This window comes from Ursus americanus, chromosome 3 (assembly GCF_024610735.1).
Source record: "Ursus americanus isolate L20-20 chromosome 3, mUrsAme1.1.p, whole genome shotgun sequence".
In the NCBI taxonomy this organism is placed as follows: domain Eukaryota; kingdom Metazoa; phylum Chordata; class Mammalia; order Carnivora; family Ursidae; genus Ursus; species Ursus americanus.
Window position 1 is genome coordinate 66655981 of NC_142129.1, and position 16728 is coordinate 66672708.

At 39.3% G+C, this 16728-nt stretch overlaps 1 protein-coding gene across 4 annotated transcripts in view; it reads right to left on the reverse strand.

Moving 5' to 3' along the window:
• ASB4 (ankyrin repeat and SOCS box containing 4) overlaps positions 1 to 16728 on the reverse strand; it is a 60230-nt gene that overhangs the window by 14172 nt on the left and 29330 nt on the right. The gene's annotated exons all lie outside the window — the stretch shown is intronic.

Genomic DNA, 16728 nt, shown 5'->3' on the forward strand with positions numbered 1-16728 from the left:
GGATTCCTATAACTAAATAGCTTTTATCGATAAAATAGCAAATTTCACTGAAAATAAAGTTTATATTGCAACCCTTTGGAGTTCATACAAGTGGCTTTAAGTATCATCAATTTCTTTGAATGTTTCACTAAATCATGTTTTTCTTCTCTTTCAAAGGGGGGGAAACCGGAAAGTTTGGTCCAAGCAAACTTTAGTGTATGGAAATTGCCCAGCTTGGACTGCAAACAGCGGGTACTAGAGCCACCCAAGTCTAAGGCTCCTTTGGAGTACAACCGGGCAAAAACAAAAAGCACAAACCCTGTGACCACCCAGTTGACTAAAAGTCATATTTTGCTTGGAAAGGGGTAGAAGCCAGTATAATAGAAATACTCATTGAAAGAAGGAGAGTGACTTAGAGACATATTTGATTTATGGCTGATAACGGTTGTTAGAAATACAAATTTGTACTGTTTGGAAAGCTCCGCAGAAATTACTTAACAAGACCCACTTATCTAACACACCAGGAAACTGAAGTGAATTTTATTTTTCTGATAGAGCATGTTAAGTACCAGAACGGTCAACTTAAGAAGCTGAAATTCTCCTTCTCTGCCTAATTTAATGGGGTGAACGCTTTGACCCCGAGGGGGCCTACTCTATAATCAATTCTACTGGAAATTTTTATAGCTACTTCAAGTTTAAATCTGGAAAGGTTTTTTTACTGTGATGATTATTATTTCAGCAACTAATATTTATTAAGCACTTACCATTTGCAACATTCTGAGCTAAATGCTTCTCATATGTTGCCTCATTGAATCTTCCTAGCAACCCTTTGCAATAGGTGCAATTTTTACCCTAGTTTTACAGATGAGGAAATTTGTACTTAGAGAGGCTAATAATGACATCAAGCTAAGAAGCGATAGAACGGAGGTTTGAAAGCAGACAGCCTGGCTTCAAAATCTCCTACCACTGTACTATCCTACCTAATGATTTTTCTAGAAGAAATCTTCCCTGTACTTTGCTCTCTTTCTGTATTTGAAAACTCGAAAGGACTAGAGAAATCACCTTGCATTTTGTGAATTTTTAAAAAATCTGTTTTGCATATGTTGCTCCTTTATGCCTTTTTTTTTTTTTTCCATCCTGTGATCAGGTGGAACCTACTTAGAAGGGGCAATATTCCCACACACGTGCTCAGCATCCTATACAAAATCAGCCCCCCAGTGAGGTTTCTGAGGGCACTTTGCTCTATAAACTCAGAGGCTGTCTGTTCTCCCAGCTTGCAGAGAGCAGAATTATAACCAAAGGTGGTCTCCCACGGAGGCGTCCATGTGCATCAGTATTCCTCCCTGGAGAAGCTTTGGGTCAGATGTCTTTCCAGGTCAGCCCTTCTTTGCTCTGGAGGGAAATGGAATGAATAAGAATGGCTTCCCAGAAGCCAAATGCAGGGTCACTTCAGACACTGGAGAATTTCCAGTAAGGAAAGAATCAAAGGGTCAGGATGAAAATTTTACAGGCCAACTTGGAACAAACCACATCCTTTATTTTTTAATGTACTTGGACATTTACAATTGACCCTGGACCTGTTGGTACAACTAGATGTGCCACATAGATTTCTTTTCTGAATAGGAGATCTTTATTTTTTATATCTGAATTGTATCTTTGAGTGTAACTTTCCCGGAGAATATATAAAGCAGGATGATTTGAGTACTTTTTTATTTTAGATTTTGTGATTTATTCAAGAAATTAGAGACCTCAAATATAAATTCTTGGAAACTTTTAACAAATATTCTGTTTTTAAAAAAATATTTTATGTATTTATTTGAGAGAAAGTGAGTGAGAGAGAGAGAGCACAAGCGCAGGGAGGGCAAAGGGAGAGGGAGAAGCAGATGCCCTGCTGAACAGGGAGCCCGGCTTGGGGCTCAATCCCAGGACCCTGATATCATGACCTGAGCCAAAGGCAGATGCTTAATGGACTGGGCCACCCAGGCGCCCCTTAATAAATAATTCTTAATGTGACAATATAATGTGTTAGTTTCCTAGCACTGCTGTAACAAAATACCACAAACTAAGTTGCTTGAAACAACAGAAAATTATTCACATTTCTGGAGACCGGAAGTCTGAAATTAGGGTGTTGCAGGGTTGGCTTCCTCTAAGGGCTTTACGGGAGACTCATGAGTCTCTCCCAGCTTCGGGTGATGGCTGACAATCCTTGGTGTGCCTCGGCTTATAGATGTATCGCTCCAGTGTCTGTCTCCATCTTCAGTCACATCCCGGGTCAAGAAATCGAACACCTCCCAGAGCCAGAGGAGCCCTGCACTTTCCTACTTTCCTTCCCCAGCACAACTCCTCCAGCCCGCCGGAGGGAGGTACGATTCTCCTGACTGTTCCACATTTCTTATAGTTTTACCACCTTTGTATGCATCTCTAAGCAAGAGAGTTTCATTTCATTTATTTTTGAACTTCACATAAGTGAAATAATAAACACATATTCTTCTATGACTTGCTTCTTTCATTCAACATTATGTTTGTGAAAATAATCTATGCTGTGATGTTTAAGCTGTCATTTGTTCCTTCTATTGTGCTCTGTCTCACTGCACAAGGAACCCACAATCTATCCATCCTGCTGGTGATGGGCATTTCTAGTTTCAGGCTATTCCAAACACTGCTGCGATGAGCATTCTTGTGCATTCTTGTACCCCGGTGCTCATATGCCGGGGGGTTCCCTGGGGTCTGTACCTGTGAATGGAATGACTGGGTCATTGGGTATGCACACCTTCACCTTTATTAGATGGTGCCCAACAGGTCCAGTTGTACTTCCATAAGCCTGCGTGAGCATTCTTGTTGGGCCACGTTCTCATCCACAGTTGGTATTTTTGCTCTATTTAATTTTAGCCAACCCGGTGGGTGTGTAGCGATAGGTCATTGTCTTTAAATGTTTGTTTCCCTAATCAACAATTAGCTTAGACAAATTTTAATATTTTTATTGACCCACATTGCCTTTAGTTTACTACCATAAACATTTCCATGTTGTTACAGAATTCCTTTAAATGTCATTTAAAAGGAACGATATGATATTCCATAAGTCAGTTTACCCAACAGTTGGATATGAGGATTTTTTTTCCAGCGTTTTGGTCTTATAATTAATGCTGCAATTAATAAATTTGTATGGAAATTTTAAGATTATTTCCTTGGCATAAATTCTCCTCACATTGAGTCATTAAGCTGAAATGTGTGACCTGTTTTAAGGACTTTTATGAATAATTGTAGCAAGTTATATAACTCATTGATGCGTAGCAGGGATATTTCAATCACCAGTATGTTGTTATACATTTAAAAAATATTCTTTTGCTGGGGTGCCTGGGTGGCACAGCGGTTAAGCGTCTGCTTTCTGCTCAGGGCGTGATCCCGGCATTATGGGGTCGAGCCCCACATCAGGCTCCTCCGCTGGGAACCTGCTTCTTCCTCTCCCACTCCCCCTGCTTGTGTTCCCTCTCTCGCTGGCTGTCTCTCTCTCTGTCAAATAAATAAATAAAATCTTTAAAAATATATATATTTTTTGCTAGTTTGGAAGTAAGAGGTCTTTTTAAAAAAATCTAAATTCATTTGATTACTAGAATTTGAACATTTTCTCTGTAATTATTAACTAGTGGTATTTCTTCTTTAGTTAATTGTCTAAAGGTTTGTCCTTTTATACATCACAGCCTTTCTGCTTTGCTTACATTTATATGAACCCTTCATTAAATTAAGAAATAGGCCTATGTTATCATAATTGCTACAAAATTTTTAACCACTGTATTTTGATTTTTCTTAAATACAATGATGTTAATTTTCGATAGTCAAATTTTCCCCATTTTTAAAAAAAATATTAGAGTGTCCTACTCCTCCAGAGATTGCATTGCTATCCAGATTCATTATAATTTAGTTTTTTTATATATTTTTAAAATGTTTAACATTTGATTCATCTGGAACTTATTCAGGTGTAAACATCAATTTAGGAAGAATTGACCTTCTTACAATATAGAGTCTCTCCATGCAGAAATATGGTCTGTTTCTCCAACAGCTTTCTTTACATTCTAAATTATACCTCCCACAAATTCGCAGCAATTTTCATTCTAGGGGATAAATTATTTCATTCGGGGATAAATTATTTCCGGGGTAAAGTCACTTTTAATGAGCGAGAGCCTTCATGAACCTTTTAATTTATGCAAGATGATCTTCACAAGTAGTCTGGGATGCTAGTAGGGGAGACAGATACAAATTTTAATTGGTACTGATGATAAAGAACAAGGACTTTTCAGGTTCTCTCTGTAGGCAAAGAAGACAGAGATTTGGGTTCCCTAAGAATGGGATGAAGAGGGGAGACAGGATGAGAATTTGAACAGAAAGAGTGAGAGCTGGCCGCAAGAAACGCCTGGGCCAGGCCCAAGGGGAAAGATAATGGTGAAGCCAGGGTTACTGAGGGACGGAGTGCCAGTCAATATTAAATGTTTTCTCTTCTCCCATACTGTGGGTTAGTATCCTTTCATTACTCCCCAACAGATAGACTCAATTTCATCCGTCTTAGTTATGAGACTTCACATTTTCTTGTCATTTTTTTCAAATACAATTAAATTGCCTCAAGTGCCCATTTGTTAGGTTGGCCGATCAGCGGCGCTCCGTCATCATGGCGGCTCCATCTGCTGGGCTTTGCTACTCCCTACAGGCTAAGGGTTGGCCCTCAGAAGCATCCTCTCCAGAGCGTCCACGTTCCCCGCAACTCCTGGCACCTCAAGAGCTATTTAACAGTGGGAGCAGAGAGCAAGTCTCTGTCACTACAAAAACTGCCATTTCTCTATCTTTCCAGACTCAGGGAGTCCACATCCCCTACCATATCCCTAAACTACCCCCTGCCTCCTCCCTGTCCTAATGCACTTGATTTCCTGAAGCCTGTGAGTAAATGGGGAGATAGTGGTGAGGCCGAAGACGAGGCCAGCCCAGTGCTTCTCAATCCTTTATGACAGCCTTCCCTATTCTGCAAGGAAATCCACAGATAATAGCATTTACCTTCATATCTCATTTTTTAAAAAATAAATAGGGGGGCGCCTGGGGGGCACAGTCGTTAAACATCTGCCTTCAGCTCAGGGCGTGATCCCGGCATTATGGGATCGAGCCCCACATCAGGCTTCTCTGCTATGAGCCTGCTTCTTCCTCTCCCATTACCCCTGCTTGTGTTCCCTCTCTCGCTGGCTGTCTCTGTCAACTAAATAAATAAAATCCTTAAAAAAAAAAATAAATAAATAAATAAATAGGGGCACCTGGGTGGCACAGTGAGTGGAGCGTCCCACTCTTGGTTTCAGCTCAGGTCATAAACTCAGGGTCGTGAGATCGAGCCCCGTGTTCAGCTCTGCACTTGGTGCAGGGTCTGCTTGGGATTCTCTCTCCCTCTGCCCCTGCCCCCTCCCCACGTGTTCCCTCTCTTTAAAATAAATAAATAAATCTTAAAAAATAACTAGATACAATAACTAGCTAACCTATATAGGCAAAATGAAAGTAATTTCTAATAATTACCACTACATAGTTATGATTGTTACAAGTAATATAAATGTTACAATGATGTACTATAAAATTCAATATGTTAATGACTATCCTAGATGCCATAATGAAATAGTGGTTTGCTTAAACCCATATGTAGAAGCCTAATAGCTACATATTTGAACCGACCCGGGTGTTCTGCATTGTAATTCAAATAGCAGAAAGGCCATTGCTATAATGAAGGTTATTCCAAAATGAGGGAAAACATTGGTAAATTTCTGAATAAAACCAAGTCCAATCTTGCCTTGATTTATGCCGTAATCACATTCTTGAAATTGTTCATATCTATTTACAATTCAAAAGTATTTTGTGCTTATATGCAAAATGGAGTTAGGTTAGAAATCTACTGTGTTACAACATCTAAATATCTAGTATTATTTCAGCCCCAAATCTAAGATGTTTTACAAATTATGCAAAATTAAAACACAGAAAATTGGTGAAAATATAACAGACATCTATATGCCACTACCCATATCTGACAGATAATTTTTGCCATGTTTGCTTTGATTTTATGTTTTCCAAGATAAATTTTACAGAAAAAAAAATCCAGCTCATGTCTCCTTTCTTCCCTTTCTTTCTCTACCAACTACTATCCTAAAATTGTTTTTTGTCATCCCCCTATACTTTTTGTTCTTTTATCACTCATATATGCATCCATAAACAACATATACACTATTATTTTGTGTTCATAGAAACTATATAAGTGGCATCTCATTTTTCAGCCTGTTTTTATTAGTCACATTATGTTTTTGAGCGGAGAGCTGATCTTTTCTTCATTTCAGCTGCTGAATAGCTTCACGTTATATAATTAAACTACAGTTTAACTCTTCCTCTACTAAAGACAGCTGTTTAGCTTTTACATAATAATGATATCTTTTAAATTGTGCAGGTGTTTCTTGAGAGAAAAAAAGTAAAATTACTGAGTATTAGTGTATGAGCATTTTTAACTACATTAAGTTATACTTAACAGTGGTTCTACCAGTTTATAGGTCCATCAGTAGAGTTAAAAGGTTCAATATCACTTCCAAAACTCGATACCATCAAACTCTTTAATGTTTACTGATTATATGGTGTAAAATGGTATTTTTTATTTCATTTGCATGCCCCTGGTTACCAATAAGCCGAATGTCTTCTCGACTTGACAACAAGATTCCCACTTGTATTAGTTGTTTCTTCATAGCCTCTGCCCATTTTTCAGTGGGGTTTGTGTCTTTCTCATTTATTTTTCAGGATATAAATAAGATCATTATGGAGATAATGATAAAGAATTGATTGAAGACAAAGGACTTCAATAAATGGGACACTTCACTATGTTCATGGATAGGAGATTCAGTATTATAAGGATGGCAATGTTTCCTGAGTTAATCTATAAATTTGATGCCATTCAAACATTTTTTTTCACAGAATTTTCACAGAGTAAAGAGCAAAGCAATTTTGGAAAAGAGAGGTAAAAAGAATGAGAAGAAAAGAAGAGGTGGTGAAGAAGAGGTGCTCACCCTACCAGATATCCAAGCAAATTGTAATAAAACAATGTAGGATCGATGCATAGAAAGACAACTGGGCCAGTGAAAGAGAATGTAGAGCTTAGAAACAAACCTATTTATAGAAAGCATCTATAATGATAGATGGGATATTGCCAATCAGTGGAGAAATAATACACTATTTAATAAAAGTATTGGGACCAAAGACAGTGTTGTAAAAGCACAAATTAGATCGTGTGTGTGTGTGTGCGTGTGTGTGTGTGTTAAATTCCAGGTTAATAAAAGGTAAGTGTAATCAACTAAATAATCACCTTCTTAAATAAAAGCGTAGGAGTTGGGATTGGGGGGGAATGGGCAGTCTTCCCTACTGGGTCACTATGTTTACCGAATGCCCTTCCAGCATATTAACTTTTGATGAGACAATTTCTTTCAAGACTTCCATTAGGGGTGCCTGGGTGGCTCAGCTGGTTAAACGTCTACCTTTGGCTCAGGTTATGATCCCAGGATCCTGGGATCGAGCCCCACATTGGGCTCCAGCCCCACATCAGGCTCCCTGCTCAGCAGAGAGCCTGTTTCTCCCTCTCCCTCTGCCTGCCGCTCTGCTTACTTGTGCTCTCTCTCTAGCTCTCTGTCAAATAAATAAATACAATCTTTAGGGAAAAAAAAAGACTTCCATTAAATCTATTAGATCCAAGCCTCCTGTTAGATCTAAAACAATAAGGTGACATCTTCTTGAATTCTCCACTTCCAATTTGCCTGATCTGTATACTGCCCAGACACCTGAGTGTGCACACAGTGTTGGTGGTTCTCACTTCCTTGTTCAGTCCTTCAGCAGGCTGGAAGAAGTAAACACCAGCTGAACAGTCGCTAATGTTGGTTTTGTTCCTACTCTCTTTGTGCACAACTTCCTTAAACATTCTGCATGGCAGAGACCAGCACCTCTGTCAGGGGGTCACTCCCAAGATTTAAATTATTCCTTGACTCAGGAATGCACCTTATTGTTTTATGTAATGCCCCAGCAAAATGGCACTGGGAAGCAGTTCGTCCCACTCCTACATTTGAATTGATCCTCTTTTCCTTATCTGCAGTCCAGCCCCTCTCAACTTCCTCTAGGTTAGAAGAGCAAACATGAGGAATCTACGTTTTCTGGATTCTCTAGAGATTTTGACTTTCCCTTAGGCCACCAACATCTTTGGTCCCAACCAGCTCAACATGGAACGTTTTATCCATTTTTTGAAATGTTCTCTTCAATAACAGGGATCAAGTGTTCATCTCAAGACTCATTCACTCGTTCCATAAATACTTACACTGTTTCTATTCTGTGTCAGGTACACACAGACACCAGTGTCCACTACGGTCAAGATCCTTACTATCAAGTCACTTCCACACTAGATGAGAGTTAGAAAATAAACACACAAGGGGCCTGGGTAGCGCAGTCGTTAAGCGTCTGCCTTCGGCTCAGGGCGCGATCCCGGCGTTCCAGGATCGAGTCCCACATCAGGCTCCTCCGCTGGAAGCCTGCTTCTTCCTCTCCCATTCCCCCTGCTTGTGTTCCCTCTCTTGCTGGCTGTGTCTGTCTAATAAATAAATAAATAAAAATCTTTAAAAAAAAAAAGAAAGAAAGAAAATAAACACACAAGGAAATATGTGACAAGATCATTTCAGGGAGTTGCAAATACAATGAAGAAAATAAAACCAGTTGCAATGATGGGGACCACGAGGGCTGGCTACCGAGGAAGTGACCTCTGACCTGAGAGTAGCTGTGAACTATGAGGGAGAAAAGCTTTCTGGGCAGAGGGAACATCGAGTACAAAGGCCCACATGGGTGAATAAGCTTGACATGTTCAAGGAACTGAAAGAAAGTGAGAGGAAGAAAGATAGAACGTAGAGTTACAAGCATGGTGTTGGACCTTTTAGGCCATGTGAGAAGTCTCAATTTTATTCTTTCACTTCAACCAATCTAGTTGAATGTGACACTTTATCAAGTTTGTAGCAAAAAGTTAAAATATTTCTTGGTTTTACTATTGGCGGCATATTGATGCCCTTTTTAAATATTTTAATCCAGTATCGTTTTTTTTTTTTTTTAAGATTGTATTTATTTAGACAGAGAGAGACAGCCAGGGAGAGAGGGAACACAAGCAGGGGGAGTGGGAGAGGAAGAAGCAGGCTCCCAGCGGAGGAGCCTGATGTGGGCCTCGATCCCAGGACGCCAGGATCATGCCCTGAGCCGAAGGCAGACGCTTAACCGCTGTGCCACCCAGGCGCCCCTAATCCAGTATCATTGTAACAGAAAAAACCTACACTTAAGCAAAAAAGAAAATACTCTTTTTATTATTTTAATTTCTTTCTTTCTTTTTCTTTTTTTCATTTTGGGAGAAGGGCCATGCCATCATCTTTCCTTGAAAACTTGCCTACATTTCTTTTGTACGAACGTATCCTGGTGTATCTTCTTCTGCTTTTGTTTCTAAGCTTTCTCATCTTACATTGGATATACTTTAGAAGGTATACATTACTGGATTTTTAAAAAATCATCGAGTATGCTTTTTAATAAGCAAAATCACCTTTCGTCACTGAGCAGCTGTGTGCCTTTCAACAGTGCTGCCCATACGACCGGCAGGCTCTGGGAACCAAAATAAGGGAATACACATGATTTTCATACAACCATCTTCTTGAATAAATTTATACCAGAGCTCTCTCCGAGGTTAACTTATTTTTATTAAAAAGTTTCTAGTATTTTGTATTAAACAATCAGGGCACATGTTTAAAAAAATCAGAGTATAGAAGAACTTGATCAACAATTTCCTAGAATAGATGCATCTACAAAGACACTTCTCTTAACTGTGTTCGTTTTTAGTTCTTTTGGCAGTTTTTTCCATAACTCTAGCTAACTTACGATTCATCTATTTATTATCAAATTTAGGTAGTATTCTTGACTTTCTGATATAAAAGGTAAGTTTTTGTTTATTCATACTAATCCTTCCTCCAATTTTTGTTCTTTTCATCATGTTTTAATTCTTCTGTTGGAATATTGAAACTTTTTGGCACTGAGGTCTCTATCCATGAATTTGTTACATTATCTCCACCACCTCCTTGAGGTGAAGTGAGGTTATCTCCAAGCTATTTTCCTCCTATGCTTACACACCTCATTTCTGACATTTACAGTTTACATTGTCAAAGCTGTAAGGTTATTATATTTAGCTCTGCAATCTCAATCTGGTCTTTGATGTTTTATCCATGGTTACTTATAAAAGTTTTTCAAGTAATAAACAGTATTTAAATGATTATGACTTAGAAGTTGAGGTCATTTCTTTTTTTTTTTTTTTTAAAGATTTTATTTATTTATTTGACAGAGATAGAGACAGCCAGCGAGAGAGGGAACACAAGCAGGGAAACTGGGAGAGGAAGAAGCAGGCTCATAGAGGAGGAGCCTGATGTGGGGCTCGATCCCATAACGCCGGGATCACGCCCTGAGCTGAAGGCAGACGCTTTAACCGCTGTGCCACCCAGGCGCCCCCCAGAAGTTGAGGTCATTTCTAACTAGAAAGGCAGAAGCGTGAGCCATATTGCAATGCAGCCAGTAATCCCCAACCATGGCTGGCTTTGCACAGAGCCCTTCACTTGGAAGGCCCCACATTTGGTTTAATGCTTTGTTGTCACCGTCTTGAAATTCCTTGTAATTTTTTTTAAAAAGGCTTATATTTTCATTTTGCATTAGACCCAACAAATTATGCAGTTTCCCCAGCCTACAGAGGAAAAATTAAATTGAGTCCTTGCAGCCAGTGCATGGTATGTTATGAATCCTCTGCACAAGTGGGAAAGTGGTAAATGACTACCTGCTCTCTAAGAAAGGAAAAAGGGCAGGTTAGTCACTAACCTTAGAATTTCACCAGCTGCCTGAAAGGTTCCACCTCAGTCAGAGCAGGCTGGGGTGTCACAGTGGTGAGCTGGCCACATGTTCGAGGAAATCAGCGTGGCGGCATGAGTGGCCAGTGCGCGTCCCCATAGGACAGCACGGAAAAAAGGTACTCACGCCTCGTTTATCCTACCTACCGTTTGCCTCCCACCTTCCTCAAATATATTACTCTAATTCTGCTTGTTTATCTTGTATTTATTTTTAAAAAATAAAGTAAAAGGGATCCTTCTAATGCAATTTTGACTACTGCATTTGTTTTTTAATCACCAAACTATAGTTACTTTAATTTATTTCTCTGTGTTTATCTGATTGGAGTCCTTTAAACATCTGCCAGATTCAGAAGTCGACCAAGCTAGATTCCTAGAAGAACTTTCCTGCTCTTTTGATCTCTCCTCCCTTTACCCCCACCCCAGCTCTGCAAGGGTTTGGAACCCATTATTAGTCAAATGGGTAGGAAGGCATAGAAGTGCTAGGTGAGGAAAGAGCGTATGTGTCCCTTCCCCAACAGGGTGCTTCCAGTCTGCAGTGCACTTGAGCAAGGGGAAAGGAGAGTTTCAGTCAAGTTTGAATTATCAGCCCTGGATGTCCAGCTTCTTAAGTGAGGGAGATTTTTTTTTTTTTAATTTATTTATGTGACAGAGAGACAGCCAGTGAGAGAGGGAACACAAGCAGGGGGAGTGGGAGAGGAAGAAGCAGTCTCCCAGAGTTTGAGCCTGACGTGGGGCTCGATCCCAGAACGCCGGGATCACGCCCTGAGCTGAAGGCAGATGCTTAACGACTGAGACACCCAGGCGCCCCAAGTGAGGGAGATTTTTGACACTTAAAGTCACTATATAACTTTTTCTTACCTAAGAGTTACCTACCAGAGAAGACATGGACCCACCTGAGTTTTCTTCCCACAGTAGGGGAAAAACTAGACCCTCTGAATAATTTAAAGGGACATTGGAAAACAAAAATGAAATTCTTGTATGAATAACATCCCACGTATTTTGCCCGGTCCCGCTAATAGTCATGTATCTAGTGAATTTTTCATTTAGGGCAACTTTTGGTAGATTTTCTAAGAACTCAAATATTTTTCTGTTGTCATCATACATTGAAAATAACGTTGAAAGAGTGTGGAATTCTTGGGTAATTTTCTCCATGATACTCCATAAGTTCATTCTACTCTTTTTTAATATTAAACATTATGGAGAAATGACAAACCACCAAGTTTTTTGTTCCTTTAAAAGCAATCTTTCTTTTATTCACTCCTTTGTACACTTTTGTTATTTTTTATTGTTAACATTGAATATTTTATCGAAGACATATCTAGACTTCATTTTGTTTCATGAGTTTTGCCAGGAACCAAACTTACCCATTTCATCTCTGCGTGAGTAAGTGGTTTTTAGACAAGAATTTCTTTCTCCTACCCTGGTTTTAAATATTGGTCATATTCAATTGAAAGCTGTAAAACCTTTTTTTTTTTTTTTGCTTAAAATTTTCATCACCCCCTAATTATCAAGTTGATAAGAAACTCCCTCTCCCAATTTTTTAAACCCCACTCCTCAGACGCACGAGTGAAAACATGGTACATTATTCATGGCTTTCTTTTTAACATCACCTTTAAAAATTATACTTCTCTTAGAAAAAATCCTAAGATGGGGTGAAATGCAGTTAGTCTCTGGTGATAGTGGCCTGCAGTATGTATGAGGGCATAGTAGAGAAGGAGAAAATACTATCATAGGTTATCATCATAAGGGTTTGCGAAGGAATTGGGTTTAATTTATTGACCTCAGGGAGAAACTTAGACTTATCTCCTTGTTTTGTCTGAGATGCCTCCCTCCTCAGCTTGAAGTTCTCCTGCCTCAGTTTCACCATGCTCGGGCTTGAGTAGTCTTCTGTGCAGGTAAAAGACAGTACATTTGTGAAATGTACTTTATGAAAATACTCATCACGTGTGCTATTTTTCGAGCACTCACTAACAGTTTTACATATATTGTCTCGCTTGTTATTAACAGCAAGCATTTTTTAGAAACATCTATTATTCAAAGGTTAGATTTCTTTTTTCATATTCAGAGCTTTTCATTTTCTGCGTGTTCTGGGATTGTTTCTCAAGTCTGCTTCTTTGTCAAGGATGCAATTTTGTGCAGTGTCAAGTTTGTTATTAACTGTCACCAAAGCGTATTTTCAGTTGGCTGCTTTGTTCTAGTTTCAATTTTGTCCTTTCAATCTACAATCTATAGCAAATATATTTCCTGTATCTTTCATAGTCTTGTCTTAAATGAAATCTTAAATGAAAGACCATTTCCTGTAAAGCCCCTTGTCTCTAACACTCACATTCTCCAGGGTCTGGAGTTGAGAACTACCTTTTTCTAGATCAACAATGGTCTTCTGAGCCATTACTCTCTCACCCTTGTGTACAACCCCTCATCCATTAAGGTTTCTATGACCCAGCGAGGTGACTTTTTATTCTTTCTTATCGACGATCTCACAAACTCCCAGGCATTCTCCCATTTGCAACGAAGACGTAGGTATCTGGCTCAGTCTTTCTTTTCTCTCTGTCCTGATATCATCCTGCAATACCTTTGCAGATGCCCCATCCGACACGTTCACACTCACAATTCCTAAATCTCCTGGGGTGGACTGGATTACCATTACCGAATATCTTACAGGTCCTTCTGGCTGTGGCTTCCCTGTGGGAAGGTTTATGCAGCTCTGCCCTCTCGAAGTCAGTTTGAATTACTGACTCTAGTTGCATCGTTATCCTTCCCCTAGCTAGGTTCTTCAACTTTTACTGGATTGCCCATGTATTTTAAATTTTCCTTAGGCTAGGATTTCATCAGGATAGACAAATTATGCTGTTGTAATTATGCCACTCACATCTCAGTGGCTTGATGCGATAAAAGTATATTTCTCAATCTTAACAGTGTGTTGCAGTTCCAGAACCAATGTCCTCTATTTGCCCTCTGTATGAAGTCTCCTCGGTCCTGTGGCTTCACCGTCTTTGCTTGAGGTTTCCTCCACTGTCACAACACCATGAGGAGAAATAGACTTTCAAAGTCCTACATGGGCTTTTTACTACCTGGAAGTGACTCATTTCCTCTGTTTATATGTCATTAAGCAGAAGGTGCAGAAGATCCTGCGGATCCGCAAAGGGACTAGACTAGGAAGTGCGGACTTCCAGGAGCCTGGGGAGGAAGATAAGTGGATACTGACGAGCACTAGTTGTCACGACCACAGCTGAACCGGGTTTCTGTAGTAAACTAAACAAAATGGCTGACCAATTCAATACTCACCTTTACCTTCTCCCTTTCATTTTAGGGAAGAGGGGTCTCCCCCCGGTATGAGACAAATGTCTCCACCTTTGCAACTGATCATACGTGCAGCAGTGGAATGTTGCTCCACAAATTATCTTTTTACTATATATCCAACACCTCTCTTTCCATCAACTGTTTGCCATCATCTTATAAACATACGTAAGCTTCTCCCAGCCCTTTTCTCCCTTGTAAGTACCTGCCGATTTCTTTTCATCTTTTTAGTCAAACTTCTTGAAAGTGAAGTCTCTGCTTTCTGTACCATTTCCTCACCACCCACAATCTCCTCAGCCCATCACAACCCACCTTCTGTTCCTGCCACTCCCCTGGAGTTGTTCTGACAAAGTCACCAGCGGCTTCTGGTTGATCATTCCTGTCTACCATTTTCAATCTTCATCTTACTACACTTGTTCGCTGTACCCAACAGTGTTGACAACTCACTTCTCAAAATTCTATTTTTTTCAGCTTCCTTAGAATGCTCTCTTCTCCCTCTCTGGATAGTCCTTCATGATTTTCATATGATTCCTCTTCTTCTCAATCCCTAAACTGTGTTATTTCACACTGGGTATCATCATTTTCTCCCTGTACTTCTTACTGTGCTGTCATAACTACTCTTTTCATTTCATCTATGAACAGATGACTCTCAAAATTATATGAGAATCATATAGGTACACATTCTTCTCAAGGCTATATGGGACATTCACAAAAATTGATTCTTTACTAACTAGGTCAAAAATTCATCTTCAAAACATCAAAGAATAGGCATCACTACAGACCATTTTGTTGACCGTAACACAATTAGAAGTTAGTAACAAAAAAGACAAGTTTAATCCAAAATATGTTTGAAGATTAAAGCACATTTATAAATAACCCATGGGTCAAAGAAGAAATCATATCAATTAAAATACTGAAATAAATTAATGGTATCATATTTAAAAAATTAATTATATGGTATCATTAAAATAAATTCACCATCATTATAGTTAATAAACTATGTATCCCCCCAAAAAGGAGAGAAATAACCCAATTTGGACAAGGTCTCATTACAAAGAAGATATATAAATGGTCAATAATCACATAAAGAAGTTCTGTGTCATTAGCCATCAGGGAAGTGCAAATCCAAATCACACTTGGATACTCCCTTATACCCACTAGGATGACTGTGTTCAGAAAGACAGATACTAGCAAGTGTTAGCAAGGATATGGAGAAATGAGAATCCTCATACGCTGATGGTGGGAATGTAAAGTGGTGCAACCACTTTGGAAAATAGTGTAGCACTTCCTCAGAAAGTTGAACACAAAGCTCTCATACGTCCCAGCAATTCCACTCTTGGATCTCTACCCAATAGAGATGAAACATATGTCCACACAAACATTTGCACTGGAATGTTCATAGCAACATTATTCATAATAACCCCCAGATGGAAACAATCCAAACATCCATCAACTGCTAAATGGATAAGCAAAATGTATTATAGGAATACAACGAAATATTAATCATCAACCAAAAGGAATGAAGTACTAATGCAGTGTTTCATTTCACAGTTTCAAAAAACACTGAGAACATTGCGCTACGTGAAATGAGCCAGATACAGAAGACTACATATTGCAGGATTCCATTTATAGGAAAAGTCTCAAAGAAGCAAGTACATAGAGGCAGAAAGTGGATTAGTGGTTGCGTAGGGCTAAAAGGGTGGGGAGCAGGGGTTAGAGGAAATGGAGAATGATTGCTAAGGGGTATGGGTTTCATGTCGGGTGATGAAATGTTCTAAAATTGTAGCGGTGGTTGCCTGGCTCAGTGAAAATACCAAAAGCCATTGAATTTAAATGGGTGCATTGTATGTAAGTGAATTCTCTTACAATAAAGAAATGGCTCCAAAGAAATATCTGATCAGTCTTGAGCTGACCCCTGAGTTTCAGATTATGTATGTACAACTGCATTCTGAACAAAACTATTTGGAGCACTAAAATTTAACAGGTCTCAAACTAAACTCTTCCTACTTAATCCTCGCACTCACGTAAGCTACATTTCAGCAACAGTGCTGCTGTGGCCCCAGCAAATCAACCTGAAAGTCCGAAATTCACCCCCCCCATCCCTCCTTCTTTCTCATCCCCTGGGCCCTTCTCATCGATCGTCACATGTTGGCACCATTGTTTCTTATCCTATTACCACTGCCTTGTTTGTACACTTGCCTTTCCCTCCATGATGCTGAGAGTAATGTATTTTATTTATTTTTATTTCATTTTTTTTATTATTAACATATAACGCATTATTTGTTTCAGGGGTGCAGGTCTGTGATTCATTAGTCTTACACAATACACAGCACTTACCACAGCACATACCCTCCCCAAAGTCCATCACGCAGCCACTCCATCCCCCCATCCCCCAAATACACAACTGACCATACCGCCATCTCTCTTAGAAGCCTGCAAGAGCTTTCCATTTTCTATATGATATGGTTTAAACTTTTTATCCTAAGAGATAAAACCATCT